This window comes from Sphaerodactylus townsendi, linkage group LG04, assembly GCF_021028975.2.
Source record: "Sphaerodactylus townsendi isolate TG3544 linkage group LG04, MPM_Stown_v2.3, whole genome shotgun sequence".
Lineage (NCBI taxonomy): Eukaryota > Metazoa > Chordata > Lepidosauria > Squamata > Sphaerodactylidae > Sphaerodactylus > Sphaerodactylus townsendi.
In genome coordinates this window covers 97,313,509-97,327,135 of record NC_059428.1, presented here as the reverse complement: position 1 = coordinate 97,327,135, position 13,627 = coordinate 97,313,509, and positions in this window count along the sequence as shown.

The following is a 13,627-nucleotide window of genomic DNA, read 5'->3' as shown; positions in this document are numbered from 1 at the left end:
TTGTCGTAAACTAAGCGATGGTGCGGAGCCAAAAGGGAGAGAGAGAGAGAGAGAGAGAGAGAGAGGGTGGTTTCCATGGGAACAACAGGTTTTTCCCTGGTTCTTCTGCAAAGAGATTGGTTCTTTCTTTTCACACGGGAAGGAGGGATTGGTTGCTTGAAGGCAGGAAGGAATTGGCTGTTGGTTCGCTCCAAGTAAGAAGCGATAGGTCGCTATGCTGCTCAAAGATTTGTCGTTATTTTCGCACGAGAGTGAGAGTTAAGGGTGAAATTCGGGATCCAGCCCAGTGTTCAGAAAAGGCTGCATAAGTGGGCATTTGTTATAATACTTCCTAGTATACAGGCTGAATTATGTACTGCAACATTTTTATCCATGTCTTCCCGTTATTTTTGCTTTCTTTATTATTGAGATGATAGAAGAAACTAGCTTCCTTCTGCCGGATTAACGTCCCAAGGGTAATTGTGTAAAAATCATGGGATATATTCAGTCTTGTGTTTTCTTAAGTAACGACCGCCAATACCGTCAATTTAATTGTTACCCCAAGAACAAAGGTAACAGTAGCATATATTGCTTCTCTCTCCCCCCCGCAATTGCATTCTCAGGACAATTCTGTGAAGTAGATTTGGCTGAGAGTGAGTGACTGTCCCTGGGTCTTCATGCAAGCTTCATGGCAAAAGAGAGATTTAAATCTGGGTCTTCCATCACTGCACCACAACACAGTAGCTTCCCATTACATCTTAACTCATGATACATAATATGTGTAGCTTGACTGAAAATTATGAGGCTCCTAATTTTTGTATAGGATTGTCAGTTGAACATAAGAAAGCCTGCTGAATTAGACCAAAGTCCATCTAGTTCAGCACTCTACTACTCGCAGTGGCCCACCAGATACCTTTGGGAGCTCACATGCAGGATGTGAAAGCAGTGGGCTGCTGCTGCTTCTGCTCCAGAGCACCTGGTCTGCTAAGGCATTTGCAATCTCAGATCAAGGAGGATCAAGTCTGGTAGCCATAGATCAGTGATGATGAACCAATGGCACAGGTGCCAGAGGTGGCACTCAGAGCCCTCTCTGTGGGCACGCACACACAGACTTCGTCATGTGGGAAGGTGGAAAATCCCCCCCCCCCCACACACACACACACATCTCTAGGCTGACCTTGGCCACTGAGCACGACATGCGCGTACCACGGTGAGCAGGGAGGACTCAGCTGGCGGGCCTGGTGCCTGTGCTCTGGGTGGCTGCTGCCTGAGGAGGGGGGGCGCAGAGGAGGCAGAGATGCTAGAGAGGCACAGAACAGTGTGCGCTGGACTTGCTGGAGGCTTCAGCAGGCTGGCCCCTGCTCGAGTGGGTGGGGTGCAGGAAGAGGGAGCCAACCAGTTTTTTCTAAACTGAAACCTCAGCATTCAGGTTAAATTGCCGTGTTGGCACTTTGCGATAAATAAGTGCGGTTTGGGTTGCAATTTGGGCACTCGGTCTAAAAAAGGTTTGCCATCACTGCCATAGATCAACTTCTCCATAAATCTGTCCAAGCCCCTTTTAAAGCTATCCAAGTTAGTGGCCATCACCACCTCCTGTGGCAGCATATTCCGAACATTAATCACGTGTTGCGTGAATAAATGTTTCCTTTTATTAGTCCTAATTCTTCCCCCCAGCATTTTCAACGTATGTCCCCTGGTTCTAGTATTGTGAGAAAGAGAGAAACATTTCTCTCTGTCAACATTTTTTATTTGATTTTAAATTTAATTTATATACCGCCCTCCCCCGGAGGGCTCAGGATGGTGTACTACCTCATGCTTAATTTTATAGACTTCAATTATATCCCCCCTCAGATATTTCCTCTCCAAACTAAAGGGTCCCAAACACTGCAACCTCTCCTCATAAGGAAGGGGCTTGAATCCCTCAATCATTCTCGTTGCCCTTCTCTGCCCTTTTTCTATCTCTTCGATATCCTTTGTGAGATGTGGCGACCAGAACTAAGCACAGTACTCCAAGTGCGGTCGCACCACTGCTTTATATAAGGGCATGACAAATTAGTGTCACAGAGCCACAGTAAAGTCATAGTTATATAAGTGCTGGACTATAATAAGCTCAATAGTTCTCTAAACAGAATTGCCAACATTCTTTTTTTTAAACGAGGTGTATAGAGCAGTACAGTGGTATGTGCAGAAGTGGGTGGGGCTTAAGCTTCCACCCCATGTCATTTCCCCAACCTTAAACAGTCCCAATGAGTCCCTGTTTGTGCCTTTGGGAATGGCATTCTTCTCATTCCCTTCTGCCAGGTCCTTGTATTGGTTTAGGTTTTGTATTGGTTTAGCCGCATCTTCTGCTAAAGCTGTTTCTGTTGGTGCAACAGCAAAAAGCATAAGGTTGAAAGGATTTTAAAGGACTGCTAGAGAAAGAGACAGGCAGGAAAACCCTCCTCAGCAAATGCTTTTTGTGTTGGCTTCCTACTATCCAACCCTTGCCTTGACCCTGTGAGGAATAAGATGGAACAATAGAGTTAGCATTGACCTTTGTATTCTACTGCTGTATCATCCAGCATAATAGTTAATAAAATTAAATTTTACAAGAGGAATCTGTTCCTATTGTTTACAGCTGGTTTCTGACCTGGTAGTTTCCATATCAAATGTTGTATGTATTCCACGGAATAGCAAAAAAAAAAAAAAAAGGATGTGTGCATAGTTTAGCTTTTCTAAAATCTCAGTTTTTATTTTAAAGGTCTTAGAATTGTAGATGTATGCTTGTGGCCCATATTTGTTAAAAAACCCATAGCCAGAGGAGTAACTGAACTAGCTTGCCAATACACTGCAAAGTTCCTTGCTCTGTCTCAGGATTGGCAAAAGGAAAATTCAAAATAGGAAAGAGTACTAGAGTAGACTATGCAATTTAAGGAAAATGTGGTGAATTGGCTTTATCTGTGAATATATAGAAATACCAAATTAAATGGAGAAGAGTGATGTAAAATGCTTTAAGTCCCCCTTGGGAAGAAAGGTGGAATATAAATGAAATAAATTGGTAAATAGAGAATTTTGGTTGTTGTAATGCAAAATGGGGACTGCAAGCAGTGGCGTTCCTACCTAGGGACAGGGGGTACCCTCTGTCCCCGGGCGCCCCCCATTTGGTCACGTGGGGGGGCGCCAACATTTCAGGGTCGTTTGTGTGTTTTTAAAATTTTAAAGTGTTTTTTCACGTTCCGGCCTGCAGGGCACAATTGTAAGGCTAGCGGCACCAAAAGAATTTCCAGGGTATTATCTAGAGTCTGTCCCACAGTAATTTTCCCACCCAAATTTGGTGATGTTTGGTTCAGGGGTCCCAAAGTTATGGACCCCCCCAAAGTAATCCCATCCCCATTGTTGTTTTTTCAATGGGAGCTAACTGAGATAGGGGCTACCCATTTGAGGGACCATAACTTTGGTCCCCTAAGCCTCTTCCTGAAACTTAGATTGGGAATCATGGAAATAGTTATCAGATGATACCCTGCAATTTTAGTGTCTGCTTTAAAATACACCCTTCCAGGCTTTTAAAAATTTGCTTAAGATTCTTTGTTTTGCAGTGACTTTGCTCCATTGTAATGGGGAATTTCTGGAGGTGTGTAGGCAGGCTGCACATTTTTTTTGAAGATAGAGGCACCAGACTTTCAGGGTGGCTCCAGGAGACCTCTGGTAATAGCATCCAGGTTTGGAGACCTTTGCTTCTGGGGTTCAATTTTATGGAGCCTCAAAGGCTTATTTTGTTTCCCAGCTCCTGCAGCCTGTGGGCTGAGTTCTCTCAGAACTCTCTCAACTCCCCACTCAGAAGCAAAGCTCACCAAGCTTGGATGTATGGCCACTCAAAGAGCCTCTTGGAGCCACCTTGAGAGATCTGGCCTCTATCTTCAAAAAATGTGCAGGCAGCACTTACACACTCAAGGGCATTTCCCCAGAATCTGCCAGGCTCTTCAACAGAAGTTCTGTGGTGGGAAAAATGGCACCACTTAGACTCAATAGGGGCTTTGGTTATGCCCAGATGGCTCTGGTGGTAGAGAGTTTCAACAGGAGGCACTGTGGTAGGGTTGGGATCTTGCTCTGGGTGGGGGCATTTCCTTAACTGCTGGTGTGAGTCTACTGAAAGGAACCAGCCAAATTTGCTAAAATGTGTGTGGAAGAGGGAAAATGCTGTGGGCACGAGTTGAGTGAACCTGATGCCCCTGGCGACCCATTACCACGAAGCAAACTTAGCAAGTTGAAGCGAAAGTTCCCTTCATGTAACCACAAATAAGTGCCCGCTGAAGGCACTGCAGTGCTTGCTCCTGTTGGCTCTACAAGAAACTGAGCATAACAAACCCCATTAGTCTATGGTGGAAAAAATATTTTCCACCGCGAAACACTGCTAACTAACGGGTCCTGAAATTCTGAGAGTGTGTGGCACAGTATTCTGCATTTTTTGAGAGATGAAGCCTTCAGGTGGCTCAAGTAGCATCAAGCAGTGACTTTTGCTTTGAGGAGGTGGGTGAGAGCTGAGAAGTTCTGGGGGAACTCAACAACGAGCTTCATGTGCAGGGCAGGCAAGGCCAAACCTTTGAGGCCCATAAGTGGACCCTCAGAAAGCAAAGGTCTCTAAACACCTGGATAGCATACCGGAGGAACTCCTGAGCCGCCTTGAATCTGGTATATCTTCAAAATGTGCAACCTACCTCGAAATTCCTCGTAGCTGCAATAGACGGTCACTGAAACAAATCTTGAGCAAGCTATGAAGTGCCTGGAGAGGATGTTACAAAGCTAGTGACAAAATTTCCGGGGGGTATCGTCTGGTAACTATTCTTATGATTCCCGCAGGTTTAATTGATTTGCATTTTAGGGGACCATGGTCCCTCAGGTAACCCCTATCAGTGCTTCCATTAGCTAATGGGGATAAGAGGAGTATTGGCGTCCTTAACTTTGCTAACTCCTGAACCAAACATCACTAAACTCGGTGATATCGTAGACAATCTAGATGATGCCCTAGTCATGTGCTAGCTTTAAAAAATACACTCTGCAGGCCAAACTCCTAAAATACCCCAAACCCAAATACATTGCATTGGCATTTTGTTCATATTTGGGCGGGACATGTCGGACAATTTTTTGTCGAATGTGCTAAATTGCCAATTCCAGTCGAATCTGCTATTTGTTCCATCTGAATCTCCAACCCTCAAAGTGCTGTTTCAGGGTGGGGAAGAATCACTTAAACAGCATCTAACTCCATTTTATTTTAACCCGGGGACTAGAGATTCTCCCTTTTAAGGGTAGATTTAAAGAGAATCTGAGCTCCCTGGATTTAAACACCATTGAAAGTGATGCTGTTTGGGTGGATTCCTGGAAGATGATGCTATTTTGTTTGGTAAATGTTTTGCTGGGGGTGATTTGTGAGAGATTTACATGCTTAATACCCACTTGCACTGGCCGGAGTTGTTTCTCAGGCTAACAACCTACCTCATAGGGTTGTTGTGATTAAGTAGAAGGAAACAGTTGGTGGGGAGAGAGTATGTATGTTTTGATGGAGTGGGAGGTGTTTTGTGAGCTGGGTACAAAAAAAATCATTGTTTGGTCATGGTGGGAGAATTTGGCGTAGCCCGGACGGTAAACTGGGTTTGTCCCGGTAGTTTGCCTGGTGCTGGCTGCAAGAAGTATGTATGTATGGCCCCTTCCGCACACACAAAATAATGCGTTTTCAAACCACTTTCACAACTGCTTGCAAGTGGATTTTGCCATTCCGCACAGCTTCAAAGAGCATTGAAAGCAGTTTGAAAGTGCATTATTCTGCATGTGCGGAATGAGCCTATGAGTGCTGCACAGAGTATACTGCAGCTGATCATATGACTGGTGAAAAATGATGTGACCAATTGATCAGTTGAATATTCATTGAATTTTTTTACAGTATTAACAAGTTACTTAGTCAACAAGTTTGATACTAGTTAAAATAAATTAGTAAATTGTTATTGAAAAATTAACTGTTTAAAATGGTAATGAATAATTACAACTTTTAACAAGTTCTGTAACTTGTTAGATTCTCAAATAAAAAAGGAGTCCGGTGGCAGTTTAGAGATTAACAGAATTTATTTCAGTATAAGGTCTCATGAGTCAGATTTCTCTTCGCCTCTTTGACTTTTTCCTAGAATACCAGGATCAGCCTACAATTTTAGTTTTTAAAAGTGAAATAAGGTTACAACAGCAATTATTGAAAAAGAAAAGGTCAGTTTATAAAGCAGCATGAACTTGGCAGCAAGTTGATCTTTCCAGCTTAGAGATGCTTGGAGTTACTGTAAGTGGCCAGTAGGAGGAGGTGGTTTGTTATGCTGCTATGTCTGCCCCTGATTCTGCTGTACTCTTAGGCAAGCAGCCCTCACTCGCCGTACAATCCAAAGAGCAAGGAAACTAAAGCTACATTGGAAGCAGCATGGCCCGTGTGCCAGAGTCATTGCCACTTGTGCCATGCACAGAGGCTGATGCAGGGGTGGTAGCATTGGTGGCGGGGAACCGTGCAGCTCTGTGGTGGCTAAATGCAAAAGTTTGCCCCCACTGCAGGAGGCTACACTGGTGTGGATGGAGGCATTCCTGGGGGCAGAACCAACTTTAGTTGGTTTCTTAAGCACTTTGGGCCCAGAAGCACTCCCATACCCCAGCTTTACTTTGCGCTTGCAAAATTGGTGGTGCAGTCCTGTTTACACTACTTTCAGGTATGTCAGGGGGTTTAATTTTTGGATTGCCCATCATGCCACTACAATCCTCCTTGTAGGTGGCACGGGGTGCACTGCTGCCGTGCCGTTCCTGGCCGCAGAGAGGGCCACACACACCCCTCCCTTTGGATTGGGCTGTCATTTCTGACCTTGCTTAACAAAAGGCATCCTAATTTTAAAAAATTAAACCATAAGCTGTTACACTTCTATGCTGCAGTATTGCTGGCTTCATGGAATATTAGACCAATAATGGGCAACCTTTGATCACTTTGACAGTCATGCTACTGCCAACTTTAATTTTGCGAGTCAGTAATATTGTCTGCAGCCCCATACATACATACCTGGCAGTAAGTCTAATTTAACTCAGTTGGACTAACATACCTAAGGTGAGGCTAAAAGAGGGCCTGCCAACAGGGCCTGCCCCTCTCCCCCTATGTCCCACTACAACAATTTGACTCATGTCAGCAGAGCTTTTACAAGGGCCAGCCTGCAAATGGGCAAAATGAACAACTGCCCATGTGTGTGCTTTTTCTGTTGTGGCTCTCACCTAGTGGAGCAGCCTGCCCAAGGAGGTCAGGAAAGTACCCACTCTCCAGGCTTTCCACAAACTGAATCAATCAAGAGGGCTTTTCTACACAGGTAATAGGGTTGCACTGTACAAAAAGGTTTGCAGACTTACTTGGATTAATGAATAAGGACTGTGGTCTATACTGCTGTGTATAGCTTATTGCAAGTAGGAACCAATTATATAATTTTTGTACTGCTTAATGAGTCATGTTAATATTTATGCTATGCTTCTGGGTTTTTTTTCTGATGGTTCCAGATTTCTAAAATCCTAATGCATTGGTTATTGAATGTCCCATTTTGCTGACTATGCTGACGCACTATGTGTAATCTGCCTTGAGTCTGTGTGAGAAAGGTGGGCTATAAGTAGCAACAATAAATAAACATGAATGAAGGTGCATTTGAGAATTCTTTGTCCGGTCTTTTATGGCATTATCCTTGCCATCTGCTGTTGGCATACTGGGAACTGTAAGTGTCAGCTCAGCAGCTTCAGCCCCATGCAGAATAGGGGCATGCAGCACACTGGAGGGTGGTCAGGACTCCATACTGTCCTTGGCCTTCCAAGAACTCCTCTATCAGAGAACAGTTAATACAGCAGTGCCTGATCTGTGTCTTGCTTACAAGAGGTTTTCTTTTTCTGCAGTTGAGGCAGTTCCCACTCCCTCCCGCAAGGAAAAAGTTCCCACTTTTTCTCCTTCTCTGTCGATTCCAGGCTCAGCCTCACTACAGCCTTTAAAATCTTCCCCAGCATCCAGGCCCCATCCCCATCCCTTCTTTCTTTCGGTCTCCAGACCTTACACAATCCCAAAGGCATTTCTTTGCCTCCCCCTGCTGTGGCTATAGCTAGCCGCCCTCTTCCTGTAGTTTGGATTCCCAGCCACATCCTGCCTAGAGTGGCCACCCTGCCTCCCTGACTCAGGAGATGGCTTTCAGACGCTACATGCTGGCACTGTCATCCTCCCTCCTGACCAAGAGAAAGGCACCTGTGACACCTCCTGACTTCAGGACGTAACTCATATGTTTAAAAAACACCAGTAGCCTTGTATATTGTAATCTGAAAGCAGCATTGGCAACAGTACCTTGTTGAGTGGTCAAACTTAGCTGTTAAGTAATGCTTTTCAAGAGTTCATAAACAGTGTCCATGGTAAATGGTACTTCCCCAAAATGAGGAGGCGTACAGGTTCATCTCCCCTATCAGACAACCCCTAGCTGTGCAGCCTGGTGGTTTAAGAATTCAAGCACACAGAAAGTATGTTGATTATTAAAGGGTGTACAGCTGTTGTGTGTGCTGACTAACTGTGCAATCCCAAGCCGCATTGGAAGCGGCAGAAGGGTTATGCCGGGGCCTGTGTCACCAGCACCGTGCAAAGTGGCATGAATGCGGCGCTGGGGGACTGGTGGGGCACTGAAGCAAAGGAACCAGGAAGTGTTCCTCACTGCCATCGTTCCTGCTCCACAGGAGGTTGCGCCTGTGTTCTTGGGAGTGGTCCTGGGGGCGTATCTGACCTTAGTTGGCATGTCACAGAACCAGGCCTGGGAGAGCCATACTTGTTCTATAAATCCTGGGTTCTTTTCTTCAGATACTCTGAAACCAGCTGAGTTCTCAACGATTTCATTGAAAAGAAAAACAGAAAACAATAAAACGTTCTAACAGCATGATTCTCGCAGGCTTGTCTCAGCCCCTGAGCTTAGAGATTTTCCCTCTAGCTCAGCTTGGATCAGAATCCACCTTTCTTTGTCCCTTTGTCCCCAGGAAAACTCCATTTCCTGCCATGCGGTAACCCAGCCTTTGATGTATGGTGGTTTGGTTACTGGCTTCCTTTTGGGTAAATTTATTGTAACCATTTGGTTCCCTATCAGGAGATCAAAGCCCTTTCCAGGCTAGTGTGACTTGCCTGATACAGTAACGGAACAACTTCATCACAGGCTCCCAAAGGACTTTCAGCCCAGGAACGCCCTCTATGTTGGCAGCTGACTTACACCACCAAAAGTGTGGCGTAAGTCAGTCTTCCCAATGGGATTTTTCAGGTGGCCGGGGCTTTTAAAAAAATTCCTCTCCTTGTGCCGCCTGAAACTCCATTGGAGGCAATGCCGGTGCACTTTTGAAGCGCTGTCTCCAGCTGCTGTTCTACCACTACCACCATCCTTGGATTGGGCTGTTAATCCCTTTCATCACCAACATTTGATACCAGACCAACACTGATCAAATACAGCCAAACTTCAGTTTGTGCCATGCCCAGAAAGCAAGAAACAACCAACATGCAGAGTCTATACCTCAAGAAGGGGAATCAAGCATCAAGACATGCTTTATATTAGATGATCAAGTAACAAAACAAGCAGAAAACTTTCTAGCGATCATCCTTTTAGAGATTAGGAGCCGGCCACCTACCTTGAGAGATGACCACCTCCAGCTTTTTCTCTCATGTGCATAGGAATCATGCACCTGCACAGTTTCTCACACTGAATGCTGAGGACAACAGGGACGGAATGCTGTCGACTGCAATGCCAAGCTTCCCAGAGACATCAGTTCATGTGCAGAGCTAAAGTAGGCATTGATCAAGACTCAAATTTAATGCAAGGCAGAGGCCTGAGACTCAAAACAGCATACCAGTTCTTTAGCCCTGGTGGGTGCTTCCACAGAGCCCTCAGTGGATCATTTTCTGTCTAAGAAACATTCACACTAGTTAGGAAATGTTTAAATTCTTTTGTCGTAGGACCTGGTTCTAGTCCCCTTGGGTCAAATTCATAAAAATGACCCATTTGAAATATCTCCGAAACAGGCTGATCCTGCCAAAACTAGTTTGGAACGCTTTTAACCTCATTTCTTTGCAAATGGCAGAGGTAATTAAAGAGAAAACATGACTGTCACTGGCTCTTGACTCTTATGGGGAGTCTCAGAGGGAAGCACTGCAATTAGACCAGGGGTCGGCGACCTTTACCACCCAAATAACCATTTGGACCCATTGTCCATGGCCCCGAAGATCTACTGAGCAGAAGAGGCGGCTCCGCACAGAGCCGCCTCCGGTTCGGTCCCTCCACTCACCTTTCCTTCCAGCACTGGGAGGCGGAGGCACTGGGCAGGGAAACCCCCTCTGCCCGATGGAGCAGGCAACCGCCTGCTCTGTGGGGCAGAAGGGGGGTGGCATCTGTGGCCTGCCTGGTGCCGCCGCCTCTCATGCTGCAGGAGGCAGAGGCACTGAGCAGAGGGGGGATGGCGGGCGTGGACTGCCCAGTGCCGCGCTGCGGGAGGCAGCGGTGTCAGGCAGAGAAAGCCCCTCAGCCCAATGGAGCAGACAACTGCCTGCTCTCTGGGGCAGAGGGGGGATGGTGGCTGCAGGGATGGCAGAGGAGGGATGGCAGCTGCTCTGGAGGGACACACCCACACTACCCTCCAACCTCCAGGGATCGGAGGGCAGCGTGGGCATGTCCCTCCAGCCCTCCAGAGCAGTGCTGGAAGGAGAGGTGAGTGGAGGGGACGCGAAAAGCGGCGCCCTCATGCACGGAGCCACCTCTGGTTGGTCCCTCCACTTAGTTTTCCTTCCAGCGCTGCTCTGAAGGGCTGGAGGGACACGCCCACACTACCCTCCGACCTCCAGGCCACGCGGAGCCACAGTTTAAGACTGAAAGAGCCGCAGGTTGAAGACCCCTGAATTAGACATTGCAATTAATTAGTCACCCTAGCAACTCTGGAGTGTATGTTTTTGGTGGTCTTACACCTATATTACAAGATGCTAAACTGAAATCTCAGTTCTTTATTGGGACAGTACCTACATATGTAGCTGGGAACTGAAAATCAGGAACTAGGAAGCAACCTTACCCTTCGAAAGTGAAGGATTTATGGGAATCGTTCACCTGTGGTAAGATCTTGAAGTTAAAGAGGTTATCTTCGGCACACAGGTCTTAATGTGACTGTCCTCTGGTTTTCTTTGCCAGATACATAAGAAACAGGAAAAACAGAAGTTGGGGTTGCACAGTTTTCTCTATTTCCCACTTTTCATTCCCAAGTCAGCTTCACTTCTTACTTCTAAGTAAGGAGATGCTAATGTGGTTGTTCTCTGAAACAAAATAAAATGGTTATGGTATGTTTGTATATATTATTTATCATTGTAGATCATAGATATTTATAGTTTAAGCAATGGAAAGTGTAGTACTTAGATTATTCTTTTAAAAATATTTTATTACTTTGTTTTCTTTATTGTTGGGCATACCCCCACTGACCTGCTTCAGTCTCTTTTTGATAATATTTTTGCAAGCGTCTATTACAATTTTGTAAGTGACCTATTCTAATTTGGCACACAAATCCACGTAGAGATGTTTAGTTCTTTTAAACTGTGAGGTACTTTTTCAGTGCTTCTGTGTTCTTTCCATTTTACATTGTATTTTAATGATTAACAGTTCAATCCAGAGTTGAGACGGATGGGGACAGCCCCGCTTCAGCGCTGCTCTGCAGGGTTTTCCTGTAGCACAAGAAGTCAGAAAAAGTTCCAAAAAACAAAAAACCTCCAACTCCTCTATAGGAGAGTATAGAGATACACTGTGATTTTTGCAGCTCCATCAGTATTCAGGGGCTGAGAGGGGTCTGGAGTCTGACTAAAGTCGTCCCTGCTCCCAGAATGCCCCCAGAACGCTGGCGTACCTGGAGGCTGTGTTCAAGCGCCAGTGCAAAGCCAGGTGTTGCAGCTGAGCATCATGGGACTGGCGGATTTGCCCTTTGCTGGTGAAAGTGCCCCGGAGAGGGCATTCATGCCAACAGAAGTCCAAGCCGCATCCAGAGGGGGATTCAGCTCCACTCTGGATTACCCTGTAATAGCAATAGTATCATGCAATTAGTGGGATGTGTAGATGTTACTGCTGCTGCTCAGATAACAATAGTGATTTCAGCTCAGCAACGTAATGAGGCACAGGAAGCCGGCGTTCTTCAAAGCAAAAGGATTTTATTTGGAGGTGATGGTCACAGCTCGGACAGGAGAATCACGCCTTGCAAACAAGCGCAAGAACTTTTATTCAAAAACATCAAAGGGGGAAAGGGGGCAGGTAGAAAGGGGAGGTAAGGGGGCAAGTCCCTTACCAAACACTAATAAGAAAATAACAATACAAAAAGATACAATTACAACTTTTGAATGGGATTACGAAATCCCGCTGTCAAACGTCTTCCCGCGAGATCTACGCTTAATGGTGCTGAGGGATATGCAGATAAAGTCCATTCAGAAAATCCAGGTGGGCTCATTGCAGCACCCAGCTATCCTCCTTTATCAGATGGCTGTTTCAGCTTCCAGTTATGTTCCACAGGAGGAGCTCCAGCGCCCCTGCGTCTCTGTAAAAAAGGGGAGTTCAAATTGTCCAATGGTGGCCCTACCCGTCTTCTTGGCTGGGACCTCTGGGTGCTGCCAGCAGAATTTAATTTGCAAATCTAAAGGGGTCTTTGTCCTCGCTAAGGAGTTGGCTGGGTGTTGGTCTAAGCTGCATTCCAGGGCTGACTTCCTTGTCCCTTAATATCAGCTTCTACAGGCTACTGCTTTTACTAATAGCACAAATATCAACATAACTTTTCTTACACTTAAACATTAGGGAAACCTTAAGCAATAAACACATGTACTTATAGGCAGGAATCTCCTAAATTAACAACAGCATAGCCTTAAACTAACTGGAGAAACCAGCTAGAATATAGTCTCAAGCAGCGGGCAAATCATAAATTCAATACAAAAGGGGCTGTCATTATATCCAAAAGGGGCAAAGACGAGGGAAATCATATAACATTGGCACAATCACATGAATACGTTCCTTGTGAGCCTCGTGGAGGCTTCTGAGCTACACAAGTCTCTACGTCCTGACATGGAACCAGTGTAGCCATGTAACTTGACTTCAGGAAAATATTTTGGCTGTTTTCCTGGGCGGTAACATAGAGTGATTGACTTTCGCTTGTAGGTCCAATATTTAAACACTGCAATGTTCACCTGTAAAATAAAGTAACAACCAACTAGGCACAACCAAGATTTTACATGTAAAGAAACAGCAAACAATATAAATGAGCTAAGAAAGACCCTGTAATGGATCATATGTGCTTTTCTGCTGGCACAAAAGGCCTAAAAACATACAGGAAGTCATTCTCTTTACCACCGAAAGGTCTAAGTGGAATTGTGAATACATCCACTGCTTCTTCCTGGACCTTATTTGCAGTGGAATGCTCCACAGTGGTCCTAGTACCTACCTACTTCCCTCCCTACCCCCCCACCCCCCACCCCCGCATTCAAATGAAAAAATTTAAACAATCACACTCATGACTTTGTAGGTATTTGAGGATAAGCCCGGGGAGAGTCACACAAAGTCATGTCTTATTTTTCTGCCTCTCTCCCTCTACCTTGGAGCTCTTA